The 8,894-nt window shown below is 60.4% G+C and overlaps 1 pseudogene; it reads left to right on the top strand.

The window, feature by feature from the left end:
* The first annotated feature begins 601 nt into the window (after nucleotides 1–601).
* LOC111824716 lies at nucleotides 602–2,799 on the top strand (annotated as a pseudogene).
* The last annotated feature ends 6,095 nt before the right edge of the window (nucleotides 2,800–8,894 follow it).

The raw sequence follows: 8,894 nt of genomic DNA, 5'->3' as shown, positions 1-8,894 counted from the left end.
ACTGTCACTTACCACTGCAATGTCTCCAGACCAATATTTTTATTACTTTTATTTCTTGTTAATCCTCACCCAAGGATATTTACCATTGATTTATAGAGAGAGTGGAAGGGAGAGGGAGAGACAGAGAGAAACACCTATGTGAGAGAGACATATTGTTTGCCTCCTGCATGAACCCTGACCAGGGCTGAGGAACTTGCAACCAAGATATGTGACCTTGACCGGAATCAAACGTGGGACCCTTCAGTCCACAGGCTGGTGCTCTATCCACTGATTCAAACCAGCTAGGGCTCCAGCACCAATACTGAGTGTCTTCTCAGAGAGGACCCACCATATTTCTAATCTGATAGCTGGTCTGCTGGTCACCACTGGTCCCACTGAAGGCATAAGCCCCGCCTCCTCCCAGGCCCCACCCCAAAGGAGGGCGGCTTCCCCTTGGGCCTGTCTGGGCAGGAGGATAAAGGGGCTCAGAGGGTCCAGGACAGAGGCAGACAGACCTGGCATGGTGAGGACGCTGCTCAAAGCCCCATCCTCTCCCTTCCCAGGCTGTATCCCCGCCCCACATCTCCTCACTGGCTCTCCTCCCTCCCCTCTCCCCCTGCAGATGCTGTGGCTGCTGGTCCTGACTCTCCCCTGTCTGGGGGGCTCCGTACCTGTCACCTCAGGTGGGCCCTGACCCCCAAACCTGGCTTTTCTCCTAACCCCTGACTGACCTCTCAGAGGCCGCCCCTGGGATGGGTGGCGGTCCCCCTCTGAGGGTGGCTCTGGGAGGGACTGAGGATGGGGCCATGCTGAGTGCCGGGCAGCGGTGCCTGGGTCCCTGATGGCTCCTCCTCTGCTTCCCCAGATCCCGGACCAGGGACTGAGCTGGTGGGCATCATGGGGGGGGCATGATGCTGCCTATGGGGCGTGGCCGTGGCAGGTGGGCCTGTGGTTCTGGAATCAAACAAGTTCCCAGTGGAGTCTCGATTGTGGGGGCTCCCTCATCCATCCCCAGTGGGTGCTGACCGCTGCCCACTGCATTCCAGGGTAAGTCTGACTCTGCCAGCACCCGGGGTCGGGGTGGACAGTGTCGGGAGGCATGTGATGTGTGTTGGGGGCAGATGCTGGGCTGAGTGGCTGCAGACCCCCCACCAGGATTCAGCTTCCTGGCGCTCCCCTTGCCCACCACAGAGGGGAGGTCTCTGGGCTTTGAGGGGCTGGCCCACTCCCTGCCACAGCCTCTCAGAAGCCTTTGGCCTTCTGTCCCCAGGAGAAACCCAGTGACTCCGCATTTTAAGGTCCAACTAGGATGAGTGAGACCCTCATACAGTGACAGTGTGCAGGTGGCCAGGATCATCCGCCACCCCAAGTACAGCCTTGAAAAGGGAGTATTAGGTGGGGCGGATGTGGCACTTCTCAAACTGGAGGCACCCATGCCACCATCTAATCGTGTCAGGTGGCTCCGCCTCCCGCCAGCCTCCTCCTCATTCGCCCCAGGCACAAGGTGCTGGGTGACTGGCTGGGGCCGCATTGCTCCTGGAGGTGAGAACCAGGTGACGAGTGGGAGTGGGAGGAGGAGACTGAGGGCGATGCAGGGGGCGGGCCAGGCTTTACAGAGGAGGCTCAGCTGGGGTCTGAGCTGGGGTCCCTCCGGGGTCTCCCTTGAGTGTAGGAGGGAGACAGCATGAGAGGAGTCTGTTAAGGAGCAGAGACCAAAGTAGCAAGAGTGAGGCAAGGCCATGGGCATCTTTTTAAAAAAAATATCACCCAGGGATATTTCTTCCATTGATTTTTAGAGAGAGTGAAAGGGAGAGGAGAGAGGAACATCGATATGAGAAGCATATCGATTAGTTGCCTTCCCGACTGGGGCTGGGGATTGAACCTGCAACCCTGGTACTTGCCCTTGACCAACAATCAAACCTGGGACCCTTCGGGCCAGTGCTCTCACCAGTGAGAAACACTGGCCAGGGTGCCATGGGCATTTCTCTCCCTCACTCTGCACAAGGCCCTGTGTTTTCCCTTCCGGGGGTCCCTGTTCTCCCTGAGTCTTGATAGTGGGATGGAGAACGAGGAGAGAGAACTTCAGTGACGTGCTCCAGGATTCACTATTAAATGGACAAAGTCAAATTTGACAGTAGGGCCGCTCACTCTGCATTTCTTGGGGGAAAGCACCTGCTCTGATTTTTCCCAATAAAAATTATTTGTGGATAAAAATATATTCCCTGTTTCTTTTTGGAGCTTGGTGCCCACAGTGTCAGCCTAGAGATTATCAGCCCATTGGCCTCGAGTGAACCCAGACAGTTGGGGTCTTGGGTGACTCCCTGGGTCCCCTGAGGGCACTGAGGCTCAACATGTGGTTCTAGAACCCGCGGCCTGTGACTGTCCGCCCCCTCAGGACCACAGGCTCACTGGGCTTCTCCTCACAGTGCTGCTGCCGCCGCCCTACAATCTGCAGGAAGTGGAGGTCCCCATCTTGGCGAATGAGATCTGTGGGCAGCAATACCTCAGGATCAACAAGGTTATCACGGAAGACATGCTGTGTGCTGGGAGCCGGGGCCGGGACGCCTACCAGGTGAGACCCCCAGACTGTGTCCTCTGTCCATTGCTCCTGCCTGCAGGGGCCCTGAGTACTGACCACCTGTCTCCTCTTCCCACAGGGTGACTCTGGGGGCCCCTTGGTCTGTAAATGGAGGGGTACCTGGGTCCAGGTACCTGGTGAGTTCGGGGTCCGAGTACTGTTTTCCCAACTTTCCTGGAGTCTATGCCCGAGTGACATCTTTCTTGCCTTGGATCCGCCGTCATATTCACTCCTCTCCTTGAGCCCGGGGCCGGGCAAGGATGCTGCCCATGAGATGAAGACAGGCCCTCCAGGGTGTCTGGGGGACCCTCCCTGCTCCCTCCCAGTGCCAGCTCTTCATTGCACCTAGCCCGCCCCCCCCCCCCCCCACCTGCTCTGAGATCCTCCTGCCTCAGCATCTCCATCAGCCTCTCTCCCCTGACAGGCAAAAGGGAGAGGCGGGATGTGCTCTGAAGTCCGGCCGGCACTGCAGGACTCCTGCCTCCTCCCCACCCTCTGTAGCTCATTAAACTGCATGAAAAACTGCTCTGGACTCAGTGGACTTACCTGTGGGCGTGGCCAAGGCGGCCAGTGGGTGGTGGTGCTGCTGGGGAGGCCCAGGCTCTGGGAGGGGGACCAGGTGGGATGGGCAGCTATGGCTGCAGCTGGAAGAGGGCGACCTGGCGGCTCTCCTGGCTGGGGTGGGGGTGAGTCTGCTGCCCGGGGCTGGAGGCCACAGCCCGGAGGGCCGCCCCAGAGGGTGCAGACCGTCCTCTTCCTCCTTCAGTCGCAGTCAGTGTGTCATGGAGGCTTTAATGACCTGGACGTGGCCGCATGCAAACAGGAGGTGCTGTGTTTCCATGGTCACCGCTGCTCCCTCTGACCCGCAGCGCACGAACCCCATTTTCCAATGTGATCAACTCCTGGGTCCAAATGAAGTGCAGCCTCATTTCCATGCAGACCCTCAGTCTCCCCATTCTGAGCTTCTCTGGAGCAGGGCAGACCTGCAGGGGCCCGGGACCAGCCAGTCCCCCTCTTTCCGGCCCCATCTTTCCCTGTTCCCCTGGGTCTGGGTTGTTTGGAAGCATCCAGAGAGGAGGGTGGAGAGGGGACCCCCATCCTCCCTAGGCCCGCTGAACTGTCGCTGGCGCCCCTGCTGGAGAGGCACCTAGGTGCACCGTCCCCTCTGGCTCAGCAGAGCCCCTCCTTTCTCCCCGGGGGTGGGAGGGGCTCCCATTGGACAGAGGAGCTTCAGTTTCAAATCCAGGGAGTGAGAAGGGGCTGTGGAGCCCCTCCTGCCCCAGGCAGTGACCTGCAGTTCCTGCTGGAGTAGGATTTGGGGGGCATGGCTGGTGCCCGGCTGGGGTGGGTCATGCACCTGCAGGTTGGGGCCAGGACCCAGGAGGGCCTGTGGAGCCAGAGGCGGCCTGTACTGTGGGTGAGGGGGCTCCATACCCTGCAGGGACAGGCTGGTCCCCAGTCTGATTCTACAATGGGGTGGCGGCCTTCCAGACCTTTCAGTGCCAGGACCCCTGCCCCCCGAGGTCAGGGTGGAAACAGCCCTCCTCTCTCACTGTGACCCGATCTTTAGGGGGGCCCTGGACTCCGAGTTAGGGAGAGTGGAAGCTACAGGGCGGGCGGATCAGGAGCTGAGTCCCCCATGTGCCCAGGACTGAAGTCTGGGTTCCTGGCAGCCAGGAGCTCTCCAGGAAAGCCTTTTCCTGGGAAAATGAGGCCCAAGACTCAGCTGGAAGGCACCACCGGGCAGATGGCCCCCTTGGGGATCTGCTCCGCCCAGGGAGGGAGGAGGAGGTGACACAGTACAGCCTGGCCCTGTGCCCTCGCCCTCGGGTTCCAGGCACACGTTCTGCATTAGTGACTGCCTGTCTACGGGGCCCTGTGGGTGGGCAGCTGCCAGGTGGTGCACACACATCCAGGTCCCCTGTCCCCCCCAGGAGGGTGTGGGCTGCCTGCCTTGCCATTGGGCTCTGGGGACTGTGAGTCTTTGCCGGGCTTTCCTCCCTGGGTGAGGGTGTAGTCAGACATTAGTGTTTCCAGGGTTAAGATTGAGGGTCTGAGTGACTCAGAGGCCAGCGCTCCCAGGGGAGGGAGAAGGACCTAGGACTTGGTGTTGGAGGGAAGGCTGGAGTGAGCCACGCCTGGGCCTGGGTCTGTGTCTGCAGGCATGGCCATGGGGTGAACCCACAGGACTCTGTCCAGAGGATGGGCTCAGGGCTGTCCCCCCTCCCCCAACCTCACTTGTCTGGAATCACAGCCAGAGCACCTGGCTTCCTGGCTCAGCTGTAAGACAATGTGGGCGGAACCAGATGCCTGGGTGGAGATTGAGGAGCAGGGCATGTTGCCTCTTTTCTCTGAAATCAGTTCTGACTGAGCCCTGGGCCCATAGTGGTGAGCAACACTGAGCCAGCAGGGATGTGTCCCCCAAAAGACCCCTGCAGGGCCTGGTCAGTGCCCATGGGTTCCCTGGGGAGGGCCCACAGGCGTTGGCTGAGGTGACAATAGCCACCTTCAGAGCTTAGAATGGAGACTCCATGCAGGGCCATGCCCTTCCAGGTGGACATCACACCTCAGTCACCACCAGGCTCTCCCCTGTGTGGTGTCCTGGGGTCGCCGTGACAGCCCCCGACTGGGGTGTGAGCTTAAAACAACACAAATGCATCCTCTTACCGGCTGGAGGCCAGGAGCCCCAATCAAGTTGTTCAGGGGCCACACCTACTCCCAGGCTCCTGCCTCCTGCAGCTGCTGGTGGTGCTGGGACCCTTAGTTGGGGAGGAACCCCTGGACCCCCACCCCGTCCTCCCCACCCCTCTGTGCTCTCCGCATCCTCACCTCTTCCTACAAGGAACCATCATTGGATTTAGGGCCTCCCCCGCTCCACTCTGACCCCATCGGAACTGGTTGCATCTGCACTTAATTCTAAAGCAGGTCAGGTTCTGAGGGACCGCACTGGTCCACACTGACTCCGTCACTGGTGAGGTTACAGGCTTCCAGGCTGTGTGCTCCTGAGAGGGAGAGCGCACCCCTGAGGAGGCAGGGGCCTGGCCACAGGAAATCTTTAGGATTCCCACGGCCCAGCACCCAGGGGCCCCCCTCAAAACAACAGGCCAGTGAGGGCCTCTGCCCCTCTCAGGGAAGCAGCGTGCTCCCCACCTCACAGTGCCCTCCAGCCCGTGACGCTGGCCACACAACAGGCTGCCGGCTCTGAGTGGTCCCAGAGCTGGACAGGGCTCTGCTGCAGGTCCAGCTGCACTGGCCTCACAGGATGCAGCAGACAGGATGGTGGTAAAAGTATTGGTGATGGGCAAGCCCCACGAGGGGCAGGACAACACAGGCCATGCAGCCTGCACTGAGGACTATTCCTGAGATGTGAGTGACAGCTGCTCTGGGTTCATTGAGCTCCTTGTGTCTGGAGGCCAGGGAGCAAGATGTGCCACCATCTTGGTGGGACAATGACACTGAGCACCAGGCAGAGGCAGGGCTGCTGTGTCACAATGGGGGGCAGGGAAGGTGAGGGCCCTTGGGTGTCTCTTGCCTCCCCCTCGTCAATGTGATGGCAGGTGGACACGTGCAGCCACCAGACCTGGTAATTCCATGTGAGCTGAGCTCAGCCCCTCAGGGATGGGGGTCTGGGTCATGCTACCAGGTAAGTCCCAGAGTCCCAGTTAGTAGCAAAGGGTGGGATCCAGGTGGACAGTGGAGGGGCCCTGTCGGCCTCAGTTGTACCCTGAGCCTCTGCTTCCCAGTTTCCTGGGCAGGGACTCCTCGGTGGTCCTGTTGGCCGCCTCCTCAGCACATGAGGCAGAAGGCGGTGGATGTTGCCAGACACAGAGGCGGGTCAGGTCCCCCTTCAAGGCAGGACTTGATGGGAGGCCTGGCAGTTCCTCTGGCTGCTGCGCCCCAGGAGGTGCCTCCTGGCTGGTGCAGGGAGAGGCAGGGCTGGCACTGAGTCCCAGTGGGGACAGGGACCTGGGTCTCCCTGTGGGCTGGTCAAGGTGTCATCAGCCTACAATGTGCTCCAGCCTCGCCCTCTGCCCAGCTTTGCTCCATCCACCTGCCTCCCAGATGCCTCTCTCTGACTTGTACCCACAAGAAATCCAGGCTGCACTGCACAGCCAGGGGGCCCCTGCCTGCCCTTCCTGTGCCAGGGGATGAAGGGGTGCAGTGAGGCTTCTCCGTGCAGCTTCTGGAGAGCACCCTGCAGGGGGCATGTGCATGGCCTCAGCTGGTGGCAGTGAGGGTGGCCACAGGCCACGTGCCTCCTAGTCAGATGGTGGGGAGCTCCACGCTGCCTCACAGGGTTCAGCAGATTCAGGGGCTGCTCCGTGGCTTGAGGGGCCCAGCAGCAGCTCTGGGGCTCTGCCTCCCTGGGCCCGACTGCCTGGGCCCAGTTCTCCCGGGCTTCTTCCAGCAAAACTGCACCCTCTCAGCAGCTCTCCTTGCTCAGGCCGCCGGCCTGACTGTTCTTTGTGGCTGAGATCTGTGCAGCCAGACATGGCTGCTGCCCAGTGACAGCAGGTGGCAGGTCCAGGGGAGGCAGCGTCAGAGCCCAGCAGCAGCTCCGCACTGCCTGCTGACCGACCCCCGACCTGGGTGGGCCTGAGAGAGGAGAAGCTCTCCCTGCCCATGGCCCAGCCAGGCGGCCCCGCCTGCCCTTCCTGTGCCAGGGGATGAAGGGGTGCAGAGAGGGTCCCAAGGATGGTCCCTCCAGGTGAGGATGCCCCTGCTCAGACCCCGGCTTCTCCATCCCCACACGGGACCCCAGCCTCTGGTGGTCTCACCCAGGCCCCTGCTATCCCCGCAGATGCTGTGGCTGCTGTTACTGAGCCTCCCCGACAATTGAGTGGCCTTAGCATATCATTAGCATATTATACTTTGATTGGTTGAACGAATGACCAGATGACCGAACACTTAGCATATTAGGTTTTTATTATCCTATATAATAAATGGACCAAACAATGGAACAATCGGTTGCTATGACATGCACTGACCACCAGGGGACAGATGCTCCACGCAGGAGCTGCCCCTGGTGGTCAGTGCGCTCCCACGGGGGGAGTGTTGCTCAGCCAAAAGCTTGGCTCACATCTGGCGAGCACAGTGGTGGTGGTGGAATCCTCTCCCACTTTCGTGGCAGGCGGGTGGTAAGGAGTGAGCAGTATGGACTTGGAGAGGGCGCAGGCTGGGCTGAGGGACACCCCCACCCCCGTCCCTGAGGGCACACATTTAATGCAATGGGCCTCTAGTATAGGATAGTAAGGTCCTGAAGTCTCTCCTCCTGGAAACCCCTCAGTTCTGGGCAAGCCAGGCTGGCAGGTCCCTACCACACAGGGCTTGTGAAGGGGGTATGTGCTTTGGTGGCGGTGACTTCAGCAGACTGGCTGCGGTGCCTGGCAGGACAAGGGCTGGGCTGCAGGATGAGGGGTGGGTGGGGAGGCTGTGGAAGCAGCTGGCAGTGAGAACTGGGAGCAGGGTAGGCAGGAAGCCAGAAGGTGCCCATCAAGGGGCCACAAGCAATGGACACAGCGTTCCATCGCCAGCTCTCCTCGGCTGGCTGGGAGACCCTGGGGAGGACATGCCCCTCAGGCCTCCCACAGCCTGAGCACCAGGGCCGCTGCTCCCGCCTGTGCTGTGCAGATCCCTTCTTGTTCTGGGCTCCATGCCACACCCGCAGTGATCAGTGGGTTTTCACTTGATAACTGGATTGGAGTAGTTAGTGTTCCCTAGTGTACACACTGCCTCCAAGAGCCAACGGTGCCCCATGCCTCTGTTTTTGCTGGCAGGAGGTGCAACATATAAGTTGCCCTTTACCTTGGAAGGGGTGTCTCAGCCACCCCCAAGCACTGCACCCTAAAAACGCCATCGATGAGTCACGCCCACACCAGGCAGGTGTCTCACTAGAGACCGGCTCCTCCGTTCTAATGACCGTGATGTCATCTGAGCGCAGGACCCGTGGGCTGCCCTGCTGGATGGCTGGCTTATCACGGGCTATACTCCGGGTGCTCACTGGTGTCCCCTCCAGGCGACCGAAGCTGCTGTGATCCTCCCTCTTGATGGGGATTGGAAAAAACTCACCAGATCAGAAGTCACCTTTCAAGAGCCCGAGGCTGTGCCGATGTGTCCTAGTCAAGATGCCAGCATCACAGCCACGGCTGCTGCTCACGACCCGCTCCAGAACCCACGAGTGTCTGCAGGGACCCTACTGTGCATTCACTGGGCTGTGAGGAGCCTCGCCCCGCCCCCGCCCCATCTCCATGCTCTTGGCCTCTGCTCTCTGCCGCCCCCTGCTGGCCGCACCTTGTGGGCCGGGTTCCCTCACTTGGGCAGTTTTTTATTCACGTTT

The sequence above is a fragment of the Myotis lucifugus genome, unplaced genomic scaffold, assembly GCF_000147115.1.
Source record: "Myotis lucifugus unplaced genomic scaffold, Myoluc2.0 scaffold_4633, whole genome shotgun sequence".
Lineage (NCBI taxonomy): Eukaryota > Metazoa > Chordata > Mammalia > Chiroptera > Vespertilionidae > Myotis > Myotis lucifugus.
This window is presented reverse-complemented; position numbering and strand designations above follow the sequence as displayed.